The sequence below is a fragment of the Megalops cyprinoides genome, chromosome 1 (assembly GCF_013368585.1).
Source record: "Megalops cyprinoides isolate fMegCyp1 chromosome 1, fMegCyp1.pri, whole genome shotgun sequence".
Lineage (NCBI taxonomy): Eukaryota > Metazoa > Chordata > Actinopteri > Elopiformes > Megalopidae > Megalops > Megalops cyprinoides.
Window position 1 is genome coordinate 17,886,992 of NC_050583.1, and position 25,136 is coordinate 17,912,127.

The 25,136-nt window shown below is 42.0% G+C and overlaps 1 protein-coding gene and 1 non-coding gene across 3 annotated transcripts in view; both read right to left on the minus strand.

Moving 5' to 3' along the window:
• Positions 1-25,136, minus strand: part of LOC118779527 (axin-2-like) — a 64,070-nt gene that overhangs the window by 34,061 nt on the left and 4,873 nt on the right. The window contains exons 3-5 of one of the 2 annotated variants that reach the window (XM_036531689.1): positions 23,479-23,637; positions 11,987-12,055; positions 2,944-3,036 (exon numbers count right to left, since the gene is read on the minus strand). The gene's annotated coding sequence lies outside the window, so the exon portion shown is untranslated. Of the gene's footprint in view, positions 1-2,935; positions 3,037-11,986; positions 12,056-23,478; positions 23,638-25,136 lie in introns of both variants that reach the window. The other variant, XM_036531681.1, reaches the window with a different exon arrangement.
• On the minus strand, positions 10,530-10,611 carry trnas-aga. Its single transcript has one exon. It is a non-coding gene; the product is annotated as a tRNA-Ser (tRNA).

Below are 25,136 nucleotides of genomic sequence, written 5' to 3' on the forward strand. Positions count from 1 at the left end.
TGAAGACACATTAAGGGCTATTTAGTCGAGCCTATCTGAAACTGAAATCAGTCATTGGTTTTTGGCAGATGGAATTACTCATTGCTTTGGACTGACCTATAGATGCTGGGTTGTGGTTCTCTGACATTCTCAGGTAAACCGATGTCTGTACTGTGCGTGTGACAGTGAGCGTGTTGCTGTTTGTGTGTCCGTGTATGCACATGCACATACATGTACACTTGTGACGTCCAGCTGCTCTCCCGAAGAGCACCATGTCAATGAGACGGAACAAAATAAAAAGGTAATGATATCAATGATAGTACACACTCAATTATCTGTTTGTGTGATAGCAGCAGTTGGAGCATTTTAATTCATTAATGTCCAAAATCATTTTGTCACTTAAAAAAAAAAACCTACAAAAACCGCACAATATCTTCGGAAAACCAAATGCCCACACAATGCACTGCTCGCTAGAAACAAACCACGATATTACAAAATGATGGAAAGCTTCAGTTATCAGTTAATTACCAGGCTGTCCAGAAGAAAGAGAGAGAAAAATATACTTTTTCCCAGCATACTGAAAGTAATATGGAAGACAGTAAAAGTATTATGACATGGAAGTATGGCAAAAACTGAAGGTCCTTTCAGAAGTAGACGGATATGTCTGTGATTCCCTATGGAGTTTCAGCTTTTATGTGAAAAATGACACAAGGAGCAGCAACCAGGTCTTTGCCAAGGATGTTGAATGACCTCTAGTTTCTCTGGGTAGTGTGCATTGCGTATGGTGGTATCAGCTAATGCGAATGTTTGACAGATCACACAGTGAGTTTATTGTTAATACTACACTGGGGTATGTGAAAAAAGGAGTTGGGCGAATTCTTTCAAACACATTCCATTAGAGTGCTTCATTATGCTCTTCCAAGTGTCACCCTGCTGCTTTTCAACTTGAAATAAATCTCCTCATTTCTCAAGAGAGCGGATGCCATCGGATTTTGTGAAGAGACAGCGAAATAAGATCACTGATTATGCAGGTTTTCGGATTTTTCCACTTTGCAGGTGAGAACATTTTTTCCCCTTGCACCCCCCCCCACACCCGCCCCCCCCCACCCCTCAAAACCTCCACCCCATGCTGTACAAAGGCAGCCGGCTCTATGGCTCCTGTTGTTCACGGCCCTCAGTTTCCTTTGATTTCCGGGCCTTCCTGTCCCGCATTGTTTTTCATTGGGCACACGTGAAATGCAATCTGCATCTTTGAGAGCGTGTAGCTCTTTGTTCCTGCGGTCTGGAGGGAGCAGCGCTCCTGAGAGCCGCCAGAGGAGCGGAGATGATGTAATGCTGCTTTACAGTCAGGTGTGTCGCCGGGGATGACATAAGCAGCCGCTCGCACGACCGACCGGTAACAGGATGTTGCGAAATGACAAAGATCAAAGCGAACGGCACACAATACGAAGGAATCTGAGTTTAAGGACCGGTGTGTCCGCTCTGCAGTCATAGGGACCGAACTTGATTTACTGCACTAGGCACAATGATGAAAAAAAAAAATCGAGGACAGTCATTCAAAGAGGGGAGAATATTTCTGATGCAACAATCCATGTAAAGAATATCAAAGAATGGGGCTGGCACAGTCCTGCAGTCTCTATTCTGGAAGGGAATGCTTATTGTAGGCGCTTGTGGCTGCACTCCTTAAGAAACCTCCAGAGAGAGGCTTTTGTTTCAGTGGACTGGGAATCTTGGTACCACTTTTGAAAAATATGCAAACTAAAGTGCGGTTAGTTGGCTGAGATGCGGCTGGTTTTTGTAACAGGAATACATTGCAAGAATGCAATATTCCATAGAAGAAGAATCCGTTCTACTCATAATTTGCAATGTTTAAACACATCTGATCACAAAGCTGTAGTGATTATTTGAAAAGAATCCTGTTACAGCTATTACCATGACATGCATTAGGCCTTTAGAAAGTGCTCTTGAAAATGTTACTCATGGGGCCTCCTGACCTCGGCCAGTACAAAACAGCTATTGTTTAGATTTTAAATATTTAACAAATTCTTCCCCACAGTTGCACATAGAACAAGGACCACTGTAACTAATAACTAATTTTACTGAGTCCTTGAAGCCTGCATTAATGTGGTTGCAGGGTATAATTGTCTATAAACTGATGAAGCAGTCCAGAGACTTCAAAGTGCCATGGCTAAATCAAATTCATGTCTTCAACAGAGGACTTGCACTACTTGTTAATGACCGAAAAAAAAATGGGGACAACTTGAAAGACCCACTCAGTGACAAATTACACTAATTCATCACTGAGTGTGTCTTTCTTTTTGTCCCCATTTTTATTTGGTCAATAATAAGTACTTGTCGGCCTTGATATTTTTTTTTTTACACCCTTGATTTCACAAATATTCACAGTGAATGAGGCTCTGTGATGATGCGCTCAGCCTCGCGCAACAGCAGAATGTGGTCGTAAACAGAAAACTGGGAGGTACTGCGCATTCACGCAGTGCGAGCCGCACCATCGGCTTTGCTGGACTTTGTGGGTTCGTCGCTGTGAGTAGCTCCCTGTTTTTAATGGCTTGCTGTCACATTTAAAGCCTTACACCTTGAGAAAAGGGTCCTGCCTCTGTCTGCTCAAACCTCTGGGGTAATCCCAGGCAGATCCCTGTATGTGCCCTACATGCGTCATTGTGAAATAAACGGATTGAAACTGCAACCGGCAGGTATTGGACTAATACTTCAGCTGAAACTACTGAGGCCAGTGAAAGGAAAAGCCTGCTCAATCCTGGCTAATGTTGTTCCCTTGAGCAGGTGATTTTTTTGCTGGATGTGATCCATATAAGGTGTGAACAAAAGTGTCGAGACCTTCTGCTTTCAAACACAGGCGTTTCACACAGGCTTTAGCCGACAAAGCTGAGGCCCATCTATTTGCCATTTCACAATCATTGGCTCACAGGTAACGTACCATCTCACCTGTGACTGGAGGAGAGAGATGGTGCCCTCCGGCTCTTGTCTCAGGGCCACAGGTGTCAGACGCTTGATCTTCAGCTTGTTCTCCTGGGTAACCTTGAGAGAGAAGCACAGACTCTCATCCATTGCACGCATGTCCAGTCTAAGCACCACTGTAGAAACAACATGCAAGCTCACCTGTGGGTAGGGTACAACTCATATAATATTAGTACAGTGCTGACTGACAGTTCATAAAAAACTAAATTCTCTCTTCAATCATAACAGTGCTGTTGTTGTTTTAATCACTATGGAAACTAGTGATCAGCTGGTTGTCATCACTAATGTTAATTAGGTAGTCAGAAAATTATTCTCAGGGAGTGACCAAATAGGTAGGTAATGTATTATATAACTAGGTATATGTATTCTTCCATTAATTCCATTACTTAGAAGAGTAAAGTTAATATCAACTTTAAAGCTTACATATAACTATACAACATCTAATATTGCTTAAAATTTTTAAGCAGTAACAAAGATGTACATGAGAAAATGAATATCACCAAATTATCTTGGTTTATAGTGGCCAGGCAGACGACGCAGAACAAATATGCCTTTTTCTGCCTGACAGGTTTGGCCTAAGTGACAGGCAGACAACCATACTTAGACTGCAATGCTTTTGGTACACTCAAGTTGTAAACATGATCCAGAGATGACAAAGTACTTCATTTTACAACTGTAGCCATTGCCTGTGTAATTACTTCTGTTTGTGTGTTTAATTGTATAGGATACATATTGTCTGATGACAATGACGAATGTCAGTATGTTGAAAGAGGATGTCAGTAACAGGATGGCTGCTGGACAGCACCTGAGTCAGGCTGCTCAGGCAGTAGGGGTGGGGGGGAGGCAGGAAGAGCTCTGCAGCACATAACAGAGCTTCCACAGCAGTGAGATTTTCACTGAGCTTTTAAATACACATATTCCATTATATCCAGTGGTGTCTTATGTACCATCCTTCATGTTGCCATGTGTCTTTCTCACTGCTACAGAACTACAGGACTGGTTACATTTTCATTTATTTGCTTCATTTTGAGTGTCGAGGGTAAACGCACATCGACAGTCACGGGCCGACCCACGAATCCACCCGCTCGCGCGGCACGATGCCGGCACAAGCAGGCAAAGCGCTGCCGATCGCTGCCATCATAAACGCACTGCTGCAGGCAAACTTTGGTTTGGGAGCTGTGTGTTGACCGAGCGTTCCCACAAACACCTTTCAGATAAGCTGCAACCGCCCCCCCCCCCTCCCCAGCAGCAGTCCAGCATGCAGAAAAGGGCATGAGGGTGTCACTGTTTTATCGCTCTCATATATATGCTGGGGAAAGGCAGCGGTAAACACCAAAACTCAAAAGTCTGGGGAGGTTCAGATAGCAAACAAACCTGCCTGTGCAGAGACCTGGGCACATCCAGTGTCCTGATGTCTGCCTTAGCATTTTTTGTTCTTTTTCCCCTTATTTCCTAAGATGTTAATTTTTAAGGATTTAAGGAGAGAAGGAGACAAATAGAGAGAGAGAGAGCAAGAGAGAGAGAGAGACAGAGAAAGAGAGAGAGAGAGAGAGAGAGAGCGAGAAAAAAGATGATTGATTTTCCTAAAATAATTTTCCTGTTGTGGATTTAACTGATTGTTCTGGCTTTCTGTAATTAATCTTCCTGGGCACAATGAAAGGATTGGGAAGCACTTCAAAGGGGGAGAGTATAAATTATCTGCCCAGCGCACACTTTTTTTTTTGTCCAAGCTCAGTGTGCAGAAGATTAGGCCTCTGCCACTCTGCCAATTTTTTTCCCTCCCCATCTAAAGTGTCAGGCCAATAACATTAAAAATTAATCAATTCCCGTCTTCTTTTTCTACGAGAAGAAAACCTAAGAAACCTAAGCAGAGCAACACGTAAGTAACATAAAAGGGTTTCATTTTTTTCAGGTTGGATTTTGTAGTTTGTCTTTTTAACAGCTGTGCAGGCAAAGCGGTTACTGAGAGCAGGGTAAAAGGAAGACAGAAAGAGTGTCAGAAGTACTCAAAGTCAAAGCTTCATATTCTACTTTCCTACTGATATTCATCTAGTTAAAAAGTGAAGATGATAAAATATAAGCACTGAAAACAACGGCTAGTGACTTAAAGCAGCCATCCAATGGGATCTTGATCTGCCAGCACACACAGACAGACAGGCCGACACATAAAACTTTATGTAATACACAGTCCAAGTTCACGATAGCCAAGCTGTCATGCATCATTATTGCTACCTTGGGGGGAAAATTCAACTGAAGTCATGTTCACATATAAAAATCTGCAATTGTCACTGGATTCTGAAGTTAAAATAACAGAATGAATTCTCATTTTGTTCAGTTCTAGAGCCCATTTATCTGATTGCCACTCAGTTTCAGTGTGGTCTATGTAATGCTTGATGCATCACCTTCATGACAACTCGCGGGACCACTGTAGAGTTGCTGCTAGAGTTGTTTGGTGATGCTATGAAAAATATCATATTTTTGGTGATGGTGTCCATGTCATGCTTATATTTTGCAATAATGGACACAGGCTACCACATTCATATTACATAAATATTTGTGGACCTGTGTGGTGCCCGGTCTAAACCCATGCCCACAAATGGGTACCTGCTCAAAGAGTCACATATATACAATCAGTATCCAATGCTAGAATCTAGTGGAAAACCATCTTTTCAATGCAAGTTGAATTCCACACTTCCACCTGTAGCAAATAGCAGTTTGATGTTTTCATATACCCCAACATTTTCAGGGACAGTAATCGCTGCTCTATTGAAATACTAGGTGCGTACGTGAAAACAGACTCTCAGAAAAAAAACATGTGAATGACATAGTCATCAGTCCATACACTCGCATTCAAAAATTATGAGTTTAATAAGGAATAAATACTTGACCAAATACACAGGAATAAATACAAACAGTACAAAATAATAAACACTGCGGCATATAATGTCAGTAAACATTAAGGGAGTAGTTGCTTTATATAAGCCCCGATGAAAAAAAAAGATTCTTCAAGCAGCAATGCCCATTCCAGTTATGGAGCTGGGCCCCTTACAGAAATAAGCATTAGAGTAAAGCTCTACACCTGGCCAGCACTTTAATTAGGCCAGCTTCATTAGATCACTATATTAGGCGACACATTAAATTCCTCCTTGTTCAGTGAGTATACTATGCAGCTGCTTTGAAAATAGCTGCAGGTGGACTTGGTAATCCTATCTCACATATTTTGAAAAATGTGCCACGGTTTCTTTGTAGTGTCCCCTCTGTGTCTCGTTGAGAGATCTGTGGTATTTTTGTATTTAAAAAACACCTCTTGCTTGTAATATGCAAGTTGAAGGGCCAGGAGACTGTGCAAGATCCCTCAACAGCTGTGATATTTCCTCAGACAAACTATTTGTAATTGTAAGCTTCGTATGGGTTCAAGTTCGTCCTCATTCATTCTGCCGTGGGTAGGTGATGAAAGCGCTTTCTCCGAGCAGGTTGTACTTCTGCAATGGCACAGTGTACTAAAATAAAACTGGCTGCTTCATCTCTGGACAGAGGGTCCACTGCTATCTGTGCCATGCAAAACACACATCCGGAACAACCGTTTGTTTGCAAGAAGTCATCCAGTTGCATTGCAGTAGATCATATATTCCATTCAGTCTATGTACTGGAAAGTGGCATTTCCCCACAACGCAAGCTACATTTAAAAAAAATAAACATCACACTGATTTCACCTCAAATGCATCCCGCATGCTTTCCACTGAATTATATGGCTTTCATTTTAAAATATGCCACCTCTTTCTCTGCCACATCTCTCTCCTTCTCTGTACACATCTCCAAGAATAAAGCTCGCTTTGTAAAGGTAGATATCAATTTGACACAATTGTGTTCAAACTCTGCAACTCACTCTCTGAATGGTTCAATGAATAAATGATACCCAGTTCTTAAATCGACGCATTCGATGATAACAAAGAGATTTTGAGACACTTTGAGGACACTTAACAATCAGGCGCATCAGGAAGTACTGCCTGCTTTCCTTGACGGACAGGTGATCAAAAAGCAGATCTCTTAAATGCATCTGTTTATTTAGAAATGATCTCACTTTATAGCTTTAAAGCAAAATCATTTCATCTTTTCCCCCTTTTTAAAAGTTTTTGCTTCTGATAAAGCATTCTCCACATTCCCAACTTAGAACTTAGAAAGTGCTTTTTTTCTCTCTTAAAGTGACAACATGTCATCTATGTATAGCCTTTAAATGGTACTTCGATTTAACTTTCCCCCGCGCTGTGTGTCACATGTTGATGTTTTTGACAGCTGCCAGTTGAAAGAAACAAGGCCTCAATGCTCTGAGGATTCAAATTAAGTTTGTCACATCGTTGAGGGCTTGATGTATGCTAATAAAGAGGCAGGGAGAATGCACACGCTCTTGAAAATTTGAAAGTGACAAAACCTTGTCAGATACAACTCCCGGTACATCAAAACCTGCCTCGCTCACAAAGTTTCCATCTCCAGATCTCAAGTCGCATGCGATGGCTTGAATCCCATAACGTTACATGTTGAGGGGGAAAAAAATAGCAGGGTAGTGTTATAAACTTTCAACACAGCAAGGGGTTTATCCTTGGGTAATGTAAAACCTGTGCATTAATTCTGTGTGCGTGTGTATGTGTATGTGTGTATTTGTGGGTGGTGTTGTGTGTGCTTATATGAAGGGGAGGTATGGTAGCTAATTACATCTGTCTTCCCTGTAAATGAAAGCACCTGCTTTTTAACGGTTCAGCCTTCATTGTGTCAGCAAAATCTACTGTCATTCAGGCATGTTTGGTCTAAAGAATGAGCTTGTGGCTCTGCAGAGGAGATGACTGCAGCCTGTGGGATTGGTATCACAGTCGGAGAGACATGGCCAGAATGCAACTCTTTCATGAATCCCAGAGATACCGGTGTAAGACGCATTGGAAAACTGACACTGAAGCACTGCCAGTCCTCCGTATCAATATAGCTTCATGAATATTTATTTTTTCTTTATGCTCAGCATTTAAGATCCTACCTCCCCTTCTTGGCCCCTTCACCTGATATTAGCAGGGGTGGATCAGATCACAATGTAAAACACATGCGGTTGACAAGCAAACACATGGCATGGCTCCTCTGATCTTAATCTGGGCTCTCTTCTCGATCTGTGCAGAGCTATTAGTGAAGATCGGGTTTCGTGCGCAGGAGACTTGTGTCTGCATGCGTTTCAACCATGATTTCTGTATTAAAGCAACCCTTCTCCAGCAGCAAGAGGCAATGGACCATACAAAGTGAGGCTCAGTTGTTCTTAAATGGGACTGAGTTTGCTGAGGCAAGAAAAGATTGCTAGAGTTGCTGCAAATTTTGCTCACTCCAGATGAGTTGGCTGCAATGTCCAAAGTTCCACCAGGTGGAACATGTCATATATTCATTAATATCATTCAACTTGTGGGTATAGGTCACCCATGAGGCTTCCAGAGAACCACACTTCCTTCACTAGTAGCATATCACTATGACTAGTATGAGTTCCCTAACATGCACTTTAAAAATGTTAAATTCTTTCCAGATGTGACCCTCTCGCAGCCTTCCAGGAAACACACAGTATCTATACGGCCCAGTCCAACCAATGGATGGATAACTGGATGTCTTCTTGGTGTAAGATAAAAGGTATAATTCTGGACATTAGATAAAATACGACAAAATCCACAGATCCACAGATACATATATAAAACCAGTATTAAGGCTAGTATTTGTTTGTGTGCATGTATATATATATATATATATATATATATATATATAGATATATATATATAAAATGTACACACACACACACATATATAAACAAGTTTTTGTCTGTTTTGTCTAAGGTCTTCAAAGCGTCTTCTGTTCTTTGAGGAATGACTTAATTACATGAAGTCGCTCTGGCTGCTCAGACGAATTCATCATGGCTTGCTGTTAACTAAAATAAACCCACTTCATTAAGAAAACAAAAACAAGGCTACTCTTTTCTAAAACAAGCACCCGGGAAGACTGGGTTACCTACATCTACTCATTGCCTTCATTTCACTGGGGAAAAAGGACCTCTTTTTGTTTCTCCATGATCACTTCAAATTCTACTATTCTGTGCTTGTTAACATCAAGCACCGCGGCTTATTATAGCCAACAATTATATCTGACACACCTGTGAGATCCCTGGGCGTGTGAATGTGGGAACACCTATTTGAAGTTTGTTTTTTGCACTTGAGGGATTATATTACAAGGAAAGAGTTTTTGACTTCATAAGGACACATGCAGGCGTTCACCTCAAGGCTTCACAGGGGCATAGCCATACTCAGTGTGGTGAGAACTGGTGTGGTACATGGATATGTAAGGTAGTAGCAGATGTGTCCTTTTCAGGGTCTTCATGATTGGAAGTACGTTAACAGCACTATGTATTAAAGAGGAGTCTTCACAACTTTTTTGCATGAAGATTTGACCTACATTTTTCCTACCTTGGAGAGTATAATCCTTTCTGTAATCAAAAAAGATGATGATGCTAAATGTCTGCAATCCTTACCTGTTTATACTTGTTTGTGAATGAGTTCATTCGTTAGTGAAAGCACTGCTACATCAATATCCCTTCTGTAAGAAAAAGAGTGACTTTGTGTTTGTGTTGTGCTGCCTCCTAAGGGAGGCAAATTTAAACATAGGAGGGAATACAAATCTGTAGCTCATAGATGGAGCTCACAGATTTCCATTATCACCTGTTCTTAGCAAATGGTGTGGTCTTAACAGAGTGGTTAGAGGAACTCAACAAGCAGAACAGAGGCTGTATTCATACTGCAGCTAAAAGTGACCCCATTCCAATTTTTCCCCTCTATACAATACAGATCCAGTGTTTTCCAAACAGCGTGAACAGTGAAAAATCACATGTATCGCACATATTTATGTAGTACTAAATTCAGTACCAATTCATGTGATCTGCACGTGATTTAGTGCAAACACTAAAATCGAAATTGTTACGTGTTTAAAGCGGCCCAGGTGATTTTAATGTCATTCTTCATGCCGCGGGTGCTCATAAATGTCATAACTCAGCATTTTCAGGAGAATTCGTCATATAACATGGAGGACAGTGAGAATGACAGTTACTGACGGAGTGACAGTGAGGTGCGGGATATAGTCAGTACAGACTGTGGTGATAGCTGCGCAGAACACTAAAGCTATGACTTCAGTCATTTTCTGATGATTTTGCAGCCGGCCAACACCACAAATCATCTTAAAGGTTAGCATGAGAACACAGGCTTCCATAATTAGCACTTATATCTGTGAGTGATAAGTGTGGGCCTCAAAAATAAGTGTAAACAGACTGATGGCAAAATCAGATCTGCGCAAAGAAATGGAATTGAGCACTAAGGCCTGCAGTGTGAATGCAGCCAGATTGCACTTTAAATGTCAATATCACAGACCATTTGAGTACATTACATGACATTATTGTCATTTGGCAGACACTCCTATCCAGAGCAGCTTACACAGTCTACAGTTTTTACATGCTATCCATTCATACAGATAGATAAAAAAAAAGACAAAGCCGTAGTCGGCAGGATTCGAACCTGCGCGGGGAGACCCCAATGGATTTCTAGTCCATCGCCTTAACCACTCGGCCACGACTACATCTGCGCAACTACTGAATGCAAAAAACCCCATAAGCCATGATATGCCAGCATGTATCATAACCTAATAAGGTTTTATTAGTTGCAGGATGTACTATGTCCTGCTCTACCCTCTGGGCTCATAAAGCCTCAGATTTTGGCACTGTTGTGTCAGGGACCCATGAAGGGCTTCTGCGTTGATATCTAAGAGGACAAACCTGACAGCACAGGAGTCCTAAGATAGAGACCCTCACACCAGGGGCTTTCAGGTGCGCCTGAGGCTCTCCTAGCAGAGCGAACAGCAGTGCCCTCCACCCACTCCCAGAGGCCACACCCTCTCCTCTGTGCCTCACAGTGCTCGTTCTCCAAAAATCAATGATCTCATCCTGGCAACTTTGACCTGCACGCAGACACTGACTCTGACAGAACTGCACTTTCCTTACACAGGCAAAATAAACACCACTGGAACAAACGACTCTGCAGGGCTGCTCTATAGAATATATCCACCTAGATCTTGCTGCCTCCAGATTGCACACTGCCCCTTATCTCTGGTGAAGATGAGGAACACCTTAAACTGTACACATTTATTAAATGTGCAGACAGTGCACTGTCAGAGGCTGAAACTTCCTGTGCAGAATATTCATGCCAGAGCCTCATAATAATTATCAATTCCTGCAGTGGTTTCAGACAGACATATTATTTCAATAATTTTTCTTTTACATCAAATGTTCACCTTCAAATGATCTTGAAAGAATGCTCTTGTTTTACTGTATATATTTAAATTTGAATTGGTTAGGTAATGTATTAAATGCTAGAACAGTTTTGTGTTAACAGCTACCATTTTTATTTCTGGGGCATTTTTTAAGACTACACAGGCAAGACACAGGTCAAGGATAGAAAAGCAGCATATCTGTGAGGCTTTAGGTCAGGTACATGAGGAGGAGGCTGATCCTACTCCATGAGACTCAGCAGAGCTTTGTGGTCAGTGAAATCCTCTTAGTTTCACAGATGCACAAGACAGCAATATCAAAATACGTCTGATACGCTGGAAGCTCAGGGTTTTAAGACAAAGTATATTTTGCTTGCATACCAAATCAATCCTTTCTTTGAGGTAACCTTTTTAAAACAGCCAACACAGGAAACGGCAATTGCCTCTGAACTTCAGTGTGCCGTTTTGCCCCTGGCACCGACTGTTGAAGCCGAATCTCGAGGAATTTGGGAAATTTGCGAGAGGCGTACCTCTGCCTTTCAGTCTGGTGGGTGGGTTGGTTGGGGGGGGGGGGGGGGGGGGGGGGGGGGGGGCTAAGTTGTGTATCAGGTTTAGTGAGAAATGCTGTCCTTTTCTCCTATCCTCCAGGGGCAGGGACTGTGGGTGTGCAATAATGAGCTTCCTGTACCTGCTCCCGGTCCTCCAGCTGCTCCCTGTCCAGCCCATTCTGCACACTCTGCGGACTTCTCGTCTTGTCCTGAAGAGCCAGAAGTTAAAGCAAGAGGAGAGAAAGGTCAAGTGGTCAAGCTGATGAACTTGGCAAACAGACGACTGATGATGAAACACAGAGGAGAGTGTTTATTTGAAGGGCACATTTAATAGTGATTTCAAACACTTGTGGAACATAAACACTTCCTCTATTAGCCGGCTGAGGTTTCAGTGATCCCACATCAGGAAGGAAGGCCAGTCACAATTAACGTAAAGATCATCTTACTCATTCAGCTAAATAATGGAGGATGTTCACAACATGGATGGTGGTTTAACTTTAGGGAGAATGCAACCTTTTCTTGGGTCTGTTAGGATGGACATGTTTTTTCAGTTCTGATGGAAAGAAAATAGAAAGTAGTGGACAGAAGAAAAAAATTGGAAGGTAAGGCCCAGCTCCTACAGAGAACTATTAAACAAATATTTCTAGCATAAATCTGTAGGCTTCTGTTTTGATTACAACTCATGAATACCAGAGATCACAGCAGTATTGAATAGCACACACCAGTATTGGTTGCAGCTTGTCACAGGGCCAGATGTGTATTTGAAATCTTGGTATGTGATAAGCATTGACCAATACATATAACTGCACACATGCAATCGCCTCCAAAATTATTCACACCTTTGTTTAAGGTGCACAAATTATGTACATCATTTAGACAGCTCAAACTAACAGTCATTTTTTCATGGAAGTTGGTCACCACCCTAGCATTTCATTTGAGCTCAGGTTGTGGGCAGTGTCTGCAGCCCAGTGGTCACTCCGACTTGCCATCCACTTGGATCAACATTGGAAAATCTTCCAAAGGAACCGGCCCTATGTCTAAAAATAATGGAGATGGAAAGTGTCAGGGAGACTGGGCCCTTCCTGTTCCCACACACAGAGACAGTGCCCATTACAGACACTGTGGCTACACCCTTCACTAGGTTACCATACAACCCACAGATGGGACAACATGGTGTTTTAACACAGGGATTTTAACAGCGTGTCTCCGCCATCCAAAACAAACAGTGGCCTTCCATTCACAAAAAAGCCTGTCCAGGGCACAGACAGTACATTATGTTGTGGAAGCACCTCCTAAAACTTTTCTTCAATCCAAACATTGGCTCTTGTTCAACCCCAATCTCTTATCAGCAGTAAGATGTTAATTAATCGTGACCCCACCATTTTAAATGGCTGCTGAATTATTCAGTCAACAATGCAGAATACAGAGGATGGTGGCTATGAACTCATTATGTTCATTAGCAGCATTATTCTCACATTTCTCATGATTTATTATTATTATTATTTTATAAATAGCGGTGGTGGTTGTGTGTGCGGGGGGGGGGGGGGGGGGGGGGGGGCGGTCAGAGTAAGTATTTCCAATGTAGGACTGAGAGGCCCAATCTGGCTCGGAGACACTGGCCCCACTCTTGCCTTTGAACTGCTGCGCGGTGTCTGATAAGCAGCCATGTGGGTGAGTCTGGAGCTCTGCATAACTCAACACATTCCTGCTGTACTGAGCGCCAGGCCATGGCGCAGTCTCACTGACCGCTGCCGAGAGGCCGCGGCCCCCGGAGTGAGGCTCCCAGCCAGCAGGCACTCACGCTCACCCGCCCACCGATCTCACCTGGTCTTCACCCCCACACGGACAACGCGTCCACATCAGCATCAGCATGCGCAGCAACGCTTACCTGTCTGCTACTGCGCTTAGCCAGCCATGTAATTTCTCTCTGAGCCATTCAATCAAGACTGGCAAGGTACAGTTCCATTATAATTATTTGTTCCATCAATTGTTGGTAGACACTGGCTTTATGTTGCTGAGTGATTCATGAGCTTGGGTGTGAACTTACATTCACTGTGAGGTGACACGGCATAGCTGAACGATTATAGTATAAGAAAACACTTAACAGATTTCTCCACATGTCTTCCACGGATTAGTTATTGAGAGCAAAACTACATACATTTGTCTGATTTTTCCGCGCATAGGTTGGAGGATTATATAAAATGCAAAAAAAGCAATATATTTTCACTGGACTACTAGACAGCTTGTCTCATAACCTTGATTTCAATGGTATATTTGAAGGTTTTGCTATCTGCTCTGATTAATTTTCACTACCTTTCACTATCTTACAAGTGAATGGGGGCTTCCAACAGGAGAGTGTGGTTACGGAGAATGGTTCATCACCGGTGTTCCCCATAAAGGCTTATTTTCCAGACTACGAACCCACTAAAGAGGCAGTTCAGATCGCACACAGTTTATAGGATCAATGCTGGTTGCATCCTCTGTCTGTCTTGGCACCTGCGTGGTGGATCTAATTACTGTAACAGTTAAAGCAGCGGAGTCACTGGTCACGCTCTATCTGAAAACCCACCTCTTCAGACTGCACCTCCGCCCTCCTACCCAAGCACAATCTTTCATTCCCCTTATGTGTAATCTTATACCGCAGTGTTTTTCTGCATGGTATGTGGTAGCTTTCTGTTAGTAAGGGTATAGTCCTATAGTTGGGTATATTGTGTTGCACTTACATATTGAACAAGGAATGTAGGCTACTTGTGATCTCAGCATTGGACGTGCCAATGACGAATGGAAGTTTGAATCCCTTCAGTACTGTCTTGTTTGCAATACTTTTCATGCCAGTTTATTGGATGCACTTTGTGCTTACACACTGTGAGTGGCTCAGGATAATCTGCTAAATGACGAAAGCATAAATGTAATTTCTTCTGATGCATCTTAACTCAACATAGCAGTTACAATTATCAGTTGTAAATCACTGTTCCTGTTAAATTCATCAATGCATTTGATGTGTGTGGTATGTGACGATGTAATAAGCTAAAATTATGTAATACTGTATACACACCTGTAAACTGATTTGCCATTAAGACAGAAAAAAATGACCTTCAGGTGTGTTCAAAGTGGAAGCCTGTAGGACAATGTGCAAATGGTGTTTTGAGGTGTAACTCAAAAGGTATAACTTTAAGGTATATAGTTTTTCTCATCACAAATTATTGAGTAAAAAGATTTGGAACTGCTTTTAAACATGACCTGTTTGGACATTTTTTGTGACATACGGGACCTTACTTTACACACCCCATCGCTTTGATGTTTTTACACCGTAATGCTCCGGTTGTCAGCCAGTCTCATCTCATCTGAACAGCCATGTCTTGCATCTTGCAGCCAGATACAGAAAAACAACTAAACAAGATGCTGGTTATTCACAACATCTACACCTATATGGCTTCATAAACCGGTGTCTCGAAAAGATAACAAAGGGCCATTAGGAAGATGCTGTGATTACCATATAGTCTTGAATATGATGAAGATAGAAATATATGTTATTTCCTCCAAAATGTACATTTTCAAATAACTCACCCTTTATTTGCAGACAAGTCCAATTACTAATGCTAATGCTAAGTGGTGAAAGGTGGTGCCACTGGCCAAAGTGATGTCTGTGGGTGAAATGCACATTCACTAGTCGTGGTATACTACTAACATAATGGAAAAAAAATGGATAGGCCCACCTGCAACGACCATATTGAAGTATCCAAGGTGCTGAGAAATACTTTTGATGCCAATTAAGGATAATTCAGTTGCAATTACACAAATGAAGTGTTGTTCCTTGCATTTATCAAAGGAGGAATCCACAGAGAGGCCCCTTGTTATGAAGCAATTAAAAAAGCTAATTTAAAATTATTTTGTGGTTCCGTAAGCAACTGCACAGCAACCAAAGTCTCATCCCAATCCCAAAATGCATTTTGCAGTTTTTATATCTCTGGATGGAGAAACCTTGCTGTGTATGTCGGGGACTGGAGGCAGACGGAAGCCATGTTAAAGGTCAACAGAAATGGAAAAATATGGTGTCGCCAAAAATGATATGAGGTGATGATACCACGTGTGAGACATTCTGACAAACACTCTTAAAAAACAAAAAAAAAAAAAACAATAAAATCTACAAAGAAAAGAAAAAAAACCTTTTCAAAGCATGTAAATGGTTTTGGGGGCCTTTTAAAACTGTCATTGGATGAATAGCACAAGATCACAGGTGACACCTTCTATGATCAGAAAATATTTATTTGATATTATTTGAAGTATTGTGATTGTGATGAAAATGAGAGGAATGTGTTATACGTAGGACCGCCTCATTTTTTAAAAGTCTACTGTATACTGAACAATCTTAGGTGGATTAGACAACAAATCAAAATAGGTTACTCTACAAACCCTCGGTATTTGTTCAGTAATAAACATAGAAGCAAACATAAAGCTCAGACTGCTGCATACTGAGCTGTTCAGTTCTCCAGAGGTTAGTTCAATCTAGCTTTTCTAAAGGACATGGAGGGATGACAGATCACAATCACATTCATGTAAATTGCATCCTTTTTATCAAAAAAGGCTGCTCTCTCAGATATAATTCTAGAACTGTTTTTTTCTAACAGTAAATAAACTGTGGGTGTGAATGATTCAAGATGTATTTGCGAACTATTTCTCACTAGAAAAGTTAAATAGCCAAAGAATGCCACAACATCTTCTGTGGTGTGTACCTCTTATTGTTAGTTGTTTTAATGAAAACGACAAAGGGCTGCTTCTAGGAGCTTCCCCAGACAGCTTGAGTCCGCCTTCTCTGTAAATGTACAGAGAAATGTATAGATAATCTCTCTAACCAGGGGCTCTATTTTGAGAGGTGTTTCCCTCTCTCTCCCTCTCTCTCCCTCTGTCTCTCTCTTTCTCTCGTCCACACACACACACACACACACACACACACACACACACACACACGTGCACACACGTGCAAAAGGTGAGACCTGAGTAGTCGTCTCTCCTGGGTGGTCTCTGTGTAAAGATAAGGCAAGTATGTTAAACCCTCGGGTAAGTAAAAGCACAAGTTTGTGGATCCTTTCAAATTCCAGTACTTATTTTGCTAGCATCAAAACTTCTCTTCAAGTGGAATTTCTGTATGTGGTATGCTTTGTGAACTTTTCTAAGAACCAGATTAAAGAGATCCTTTAATGACAACAAGTCAGGAGTATGACTACTTCCAACTATATAAAACTCCAACATACTGGCCCCGAGGTCTTGCTGAACTCATCAATCTGTTTGGGTAGGATTACGTTTCAATTGCTAAATTATGGATGGACTTCTTACTTTGTGGAAGAGTTGGTCAGGCATGAGGACAATGAAGGTGGTGATGAAGAAAAAGATATTTGAAATGAGGAGATAAAAGTGGTAATCTGCCCATTTTGAACCCAATCCTCCACAGCTTTCTATTTCTGTAAAAATCCCTGCCTTTTTTCCTGTTACTGCAACAACAATGTATATTCTGAGGATATGTCCTTTGATGTTCTCATTCTGTAACAGACTTACAGCAAAGGGAAGAGGGGTGGTGGGGGGTGGGGGGAGAACAGGGAGAGAGATTTTGTGGTTTGTCTCTTTCTCTCCTGGCAAGGCATCTGACGTCTCGATGCAAAGACGAAATTCTGTTTCGCCTGTTAAAGCGTCAGTCAAGCCGCGCAAGGTTTTCATTCTCGGCGGTGGCTGTGCTGTTGTGAAGGCCGCTTACATGCTTTTCAAACAATAACAGTTCAATACATCCCCTGCTTCCAGTGCCAAGGCCTGCACATGCCAGCACATCCTTTATAAATCCTTGAACCGACTACAAACGCAAAAGCCTTTACCGGAATAAAAAAAAGAGTCCATCCGCTGAACAGTATAATTAAAGTAAATCTAATACGGTTATATTTTTGTAGAAAACAGAAAACAAAATCATCAGCTTCTATTAGAACAACCCTAGGTTCATACTTGCCACCACATACATTTTAAAGAGAAACAAATCACCACTATGAACGAAACTGTTAATGAATAACAACGATATCATTTTAGTTTCAAAAGACAGGTGCACCTTTAGTCCTGGCAAATTGCCCAGACAATCTAAATAATCCAAATGCAATGCTTACTGTCTGGGATTTCTCTTTTTAAATTCTGAGCTCAGTTTATTTCTTCTGATTCAGGGCGCAAACATTTCTGGGAATATGCATGTCGTGCTCTCAGTGAAATCAGGTAGTGCTCCCTCGCCTACTCTCACTTTCTCAGTCTTCAAACCTGCTGTACAAGAATAATTCTGGCAGAACACTAGAGTGTTTCACCCTGGTGGTAATGTATCCACTGAGTTAGCCTAGTGGGCCTCCTAACCAGCATTCTGCATTTGTGTTTTGGATCAAGTGATCTCAGCACCTCACCACTCTTTTGCCCAAAAGTACAGTTTGTGCTACCAAAGCAGGTTTTTGTATCTGTTATTGAGTCTGGGGGTCTGAGCAAATCATACTTCCTAGGACATGTGTTGCCAGTTTCTGTTAATGTGAATTCCCTTTACGATACACTTGCTATGATAACACTATTTTACACAAAATCCCATCAAGCCTGACATGCCTACAATGCTGTCTCAATTGAGATTCCACAAAAATGTCTGCACTGGGCCATGAACTCCAGGCAATCCTTTTGTACCTGACAAAGTCCTTTTCCCCAGGGGCACTGAGGGCATATCAAGGGCATATCAAGCGTGTATCAACGTGCTAACTTGGCCTGGAGCAGGGTGTCTACCATGCAAATGACGTGATATACTGCACACATGTGATGTGATACTGCCACTACAGGATGTGTATTATCTGGAACCTGGTATCACTGCCCAACTGTCAATATCAATATGAAGTTGTTATATCTTAAAATAAAAAGATTTTACAACTTAGATAGAAATTACTGATTAATTCTCAGTTGTTTTCGTTTCTGATTAATTCTTAATTAGTCAAAAGTCGCACAGTGACACTTGACACAGCTCTAAATGCCTGTACACTGATGTTTCACAAAAAAACCTGGAAAAATGTCTTGCTGTGATGTTATGGTGACAACACTGGTTATTTGTTGTGCTGAACCGGGATGCTGTGTGACTCCCTGGTGCCGTGCTTTACTGCCATTGTGGGTCTGCTTGAGGAGGGTTTTCTTACAGAATTATTTATCCCTGTGCCGCAGCGCCTACAGGCACCTTCCCCTACTGTCACGCCGCATCACCCCTGATTGGGGGAAAGCACTAATTACTCTTAATTAAGACGTGCAGCTCTTTGGTTCCGCAGTGTTATTCTAAACACAACTCCATTAGACAGAAGCAGACACAGCCTTATCCAGATCTAACGCACGGCCAATGAGAGAGCAGGAACGTGTCAAGCATTGTTCATCTTGGCAAGTTTCAACTACTGCTGTCTTATTTCGTCATTTACCATACTCTCCTCAGTAACTGCTTATACCTGAATTTTTGCAACAAAACAAAGCAGACAACCAACACTACAATACTAACGCTGAAACTGGAACAGCAAGTTACCCGTTTGTAGTGAAGAAGCATGGAGTTAATCCAGGCATTGCTTTCTGACAGGTGAAGGGGGGAAGGCTTGCAGGTGTAGGAGGACTGCACAGCACTGCAGCCAGAGCTTGCCACAGCTAGCGCTCTGGGGCTCTTTCACATGCTTTCATGAGCAGTGGCCTGTCTGAGAACAAGCGTCTGTGAAACACACGTTCATGTCTAAAATGCGTCGATATCTAACCACCAGCACCAAACCCTTCCCTCCCTACCACAGTCACCTATTCACCTCTACCTCTAAATTAATTTATACCAAGAAGGGGGGGGGGGGACATTAAAGAGATAATCAAAGTGAAAGAAACAGAACAGGGATTGTGCTTCTGGAATGCAAAGTATTACCAAAAAAGGCTGAGCTTGATCCTTTGCAGCTAGTCCTTCCCACAGGCAAAGTTATCTTTTCAAGTGCTGCTGCTGTCTGCTACCTTCAATAACTGACAAATAAAAATAACTAAAAGTTGAAATTCTGCCAAAAGGCCTGCTGATGAGCATTCTCTCTTTCACGTACACACACATGCATACAAACACACACACACACACACACACACACACACACACACACACAGATACAGACATCCATACATGTACACAACCACCTACACATGCACAATGGCACAGACAAATATGGAAAACACAATAATTCCAGTTCACATTTGTCTATTCTATGTCATATGTGAACATCCAACCACTGTTTACTGTTGATGGAAATGTGCAATTCAGCTTTGATTGTCAGACTGGTTCTGTGGGGTCTTCAGACAAGCAGTAAGTGATTCCCCTTAATTGCTTACATGCAATTTTGTGATCAAGTCTTGAGGACATAGATTTAGTCCTGCAAAGCCCTGTTGTTTCCATCTGCACAAAGGTAATGGACCACACAACGATCTTGAACAGAATGATGCCAGAATACACAAAGACTAAAGCAGATTTTTTTTATGAACGTGACTACACACACACACACACATACACATGCGCATACACATACAGACACACACACATACACAAAACCACATCATACTGACATTCTAAAACACACCCCCACATATCACACGGATGTCACATAAAAACAATTCCATGGATATTTTTGTTATACTTTCACACACATAGACAAACAGACATATGCATTTCATTGCCACACTCATAGAGTCACTGAAGCAAGGATTGCTGGCTCTAAGAGAGACGTCACTCAGTCAACACCAAAGGCATCAGAGACATCAATGGGGTTGACTTGTGCAATCTGCCTAGCAACTTTTGTACAATAAATGTTTTGTCACATCGTCCTCTGTTACCATTTCATTTGTTGTCTAAAATGAAAAACAGTTTACATTCCATTACAAGTGACAAATTCCGTGACAAGACAGCTCTATGAAAAAGACAAATCTGTTCTCATCTGTGTCATGGGTTAAATACACAGAGCCACAAATCAAAGAGACTGCTTACAGAATGTGAAACTTTAACAAGGATCACAGATCTGATCAAAGGGAAGCGGCCAAAAGTTTTCTTTAATTTCATTAGGGAGGGGTGTATTGTTTATTTACTAGTGAATTCCCCAGCTTAGACGAGACAGGCTCGGTCTCAACAGTCTGTAAATCAACTTCCACAGAGGAGAAACACTTCCAGTGGCACAGGCCTCAGAGCTCCCCGTGATAATCGCCATGGACAACAGGAGCCCAAAGCTTTATCCTGCTCACTCTGCACCCTCTCTCTGTCAGTACAGCGTGGGAAATTTGTCACATGACCAAAACTTGCACCCGACCTAAAGCCCTTACAAATCCTGCTATCATCTCTCTCTGGGCCTCAGCTGTTCTTTCATGGAGAAGTCACAACTTTATCTAAATTTAACAAAAGTGGCATGTAAACGATGCACACCTGACTGTTTGCACTTTGAAATCTTTAAGTTGAGGTTAAATGTCATAGCTCTAATTTGGTAGAAAAAAATAAACAAACCTATTAACTAAGATGATCATTATATATGGCTATTAAAAAGCTTTTTTAGTATTATTGTAGAGAGTGTCCTGGGAGATAATGACCTACAAAAATTCATATCAGGTGAGGAGTCTTAACTCCTTATTTCCCCTTTACACATGTAATAACCTGCTTGGTGTACATATCAAGCATACATTTTGTAACATTTCCTGGGGGACAGAACACCTGCAAGGAGAGGTAACATATCCACAGCATATACATATTCTGTTTTTCAGAACACTGTGTTAGACACCTGAGTCTATCTTGAATCTCTGTTGATTATGCGTGACAAGAAGTCCCTGCAGCATTGCTTTTCCTGTTACTGGTAACTGGATAAATGGAATACTTCATGACCCACTTGGTGCAAAAGGAGCAGACAGTGCTCAATTGGCTTCAGACATTAAATGGAATACAGCGGTGCATTGTTATGAAGGGGGAGGTCCTCTCATGTTGGGAATTTGAAGTGTAGGAGCCAAGCCTGAAATGTCCCAGTGTCGGCCGGATGAAAGGGATGAGAAGCCAAATCACTTTATCAACACAAACAGCTCTCTTATTGTGGAGAGGCTTCAGACGAGCGTTTGTTTTCTAGGAGTCATCCTGCTAATTGACAGCCACAACAAGGAGGCTGCTTGGCCCCGTTCGACAGCATGCCCAGCTACTGTAATCACTACGGCAATTTGTGTTACAAAACATCAAATGTGGTAACGTCTGCAGGAATTTGCATTGAGCCTTTGATCTTTGGAATTTAAACAAAGCATGACTTGGTATGCAAAAACCGTGAAGGTTACACCCCCAGCCAAAACCACCTTTACAGTGGAGATTACTGCAGAAAAAAAAAACAAGAGGGGCACATAATTCTGCTCTGATCTTACTCTACCGAGTGCGGGGTCCCTGCATGGTGAACCACACAGACGGGAGATCAGAAATAGGCAACAGGAAACAAACATGGGGACAGTGACACACTTTGAAGGAGGAGTCGTTTTGGTTTTAAGCTCCTTTTGAAATACTGGAAATTAGAAAGCCAGGGAGAGGAGCATTTAAGCCAGGCCTGCACTCCCTTTGCTGGAGATTTACTGAAGAGAAAGCCTGACTTTAAGCCAACTCAAAGCAAACAGTGGTCTAATCTTCATGGAGAAAAAAAAAAGGTCTTGTAATATTAGGCAGCGCAATCAGAACCACTGTATTAGAATTCTTACATTTCAATTCACTATACTTTGAAGTTATTTTTTTTCCTTTTTTTTTACCCTTTAGCATTTATAAGCTGCCTTTGAAGTGAGAGGCACGGAAACACGGACAATATGGTGAGGTTACTGTTCCAGTCCAGAGACAAACGCACGTTTTATGCATTTGCTCCCTCCCTTATCAGTGTCTGTATTTCCCTCCATGTCTTTGGACTTTAATCAACAAGTCACCAATTAATTGGACCTTGTTAACTTGACTTGGCTCTCAGAGCTCACGATAATGAAGACGCCAAAGAATGCTCAGTTTGAACGCATGCGCAAGGCCGCGGCTTTGTCATACAAGCGCCCGTGCGTATGGGTTATTATGACTGGAATGTGATAGGCTGGCCGGGGAATGTCTGGAGCATCTGAGATGGGTATGGAAATAGGAGAGGGCCATTATTAATCCATGAATGTCAGTCAAAATGTGTTTGCTTGGAATGCAAGTGGTGTAAATCTTGAAACTCTAGGTGCAGAGTTCAGAGTGGATTGCTTAATTAAGCCCCTCAGCAGCCACCCTCCTGTGGAATGTACGCAGTAATGAGAGACAGGGGCGCCTTATGTACAGTGAGCAACGTTTCTGGGAGGTGAGATCTGACTAGAGCTGCGACAGGCTGAAAAATGCATCTGCATGAGACTTGAGCTCCCATCAGATGCAGTCTTTGTTTGAAAACACACACATGCGCACATGCAAATTATTTAAATATATAAATACACACACACACACACACACACACACACATACATATATAAACACACATACATACATTAAAGTGGATTTGTTCATTTAAATGACCACCGGTCTTTGATTGTTTGTGTCATAAGTATAGCCGTCATGCCTTTTCTGTCTTGTACACACCTTGCGGAGCCTATGTGTGCCATGGAAACCACGGGTGATCTGTCGCCTCTCGTCCTCCTTGTAGACTGCAGCCAATAGCAGCAGTCCTTCTGCCTTGATCTGCTGCTGTGAGCACCCCTCCATGTCTGTGTGGATGCTGGACTACGGATCCGCTATCACCTACACAAAAGACACAGACCTCAGTAGCATCAGCACCGCATACGGGCCCAGGTGTACAGCATTAGCATATGGATGCTGGAGCGTTAGGCAAGGCATTACCATATCAATCGCAACACTGCAATGTGCATAACGTTAGATGATGCACATCTTTGTCATCTCTTTGTTTTGTTGGAAGGCCAACAACGAGGAGAACAGAAACCGTTGCTACAGAAATACACCGTTAATGCAATAACAACAATCCATAGAAAAAGTCCTGAGGCTACCCCTGTGTTTTTTTGCCCCAACCAAGCTGTCAATGACTTCATTGAATGGTAGGCCGTACTTCGACCTTTGTTACTGACTCATAAAGATAGAGCTAGATTTTCAAGTTGTATTCATAAATATACACGTAGGTAGATAGTCAGAAATGGATAGGTTTAAATAAAAAAATGACAGATAAGTATTAAGAAAAATAATAATCAGCAGAGTGATATACACTTTCAAATGGAGAAACAGAACAAACTCATACTATGAACAAGCCAGGTTTAGACCTTGATATTTTGTCTTGTCTGCAAATTTGTGTGACGAGTGTGTTTTTCTCTCCCTCACAGCAAACTGCACATTGCATTTAGTTTTTGGCTGATGAAACACGGGCATGACTGCCTGCATCAAGGAGGACCGCTGGCCATTGGAATCGGTGTGAAGCACAAAGCCAGAGCCCCCAAACCCCGGTCCAATGGGGAGGATCTGCGCGCTGCTGGGCATCTGGACAGACGCCAGCGTCGCTCGGCTCGGGAAGTGACCGTCTGGAGAATTAGCCATGTCTGAGTGATGCCTGTAATTAACCCCAGGGCTCTGGGCCGAGCCAGCCTGCTCTGCAGCATGTCCTCTGAGTGGCCTCTGCCACTCCGAGTGCCACTGCTGCCCTGATCCTGAACCTGTGGCTCTTCCCGAGGAATGCCTCCGTCCATACAAAAAAGGCACTAAGCCTAAGTGCTCTCTTCAAAAACAGTATGTTTCACAATATATTAGCTATTTCTTGTAACACACTATTTGATGTCATGTCCGCATAGCCTACATAGCACATTCACAAGCAAGACGTAGCACCTGTCGTGTTACCAGATTTCCTTCCTTGCAAACTGAATACTGAAATGTACCAAGATTGTGATGGCTGGGCTCAAGGCAGGGGGAAAATTGGCAAAAATTAAACCTTCAAGGCAGCAATGTAATACACAGAAGTGCAGGACTTGGATTCAAGTTTGAGCCTAGCCATATAAGTTTGTGACTTCTACTTAGATGTGGACAGAGTACACCGCAAGCAACTTGGACCCACCATCGTGATCACAATAATTTTTTTTTTTCATTTAGGCTTTTTATTACAAATGATATTAAATATCTAAGCTTTAGAAATACAATTCAGTTTCATTCAATAAGTTATAATTAACAATGGTTGAAAACTATGTACCACAATAAGTAAGCGTGGCTTGGGAACTTTACAAAATATCTGTCAGTCAACATAT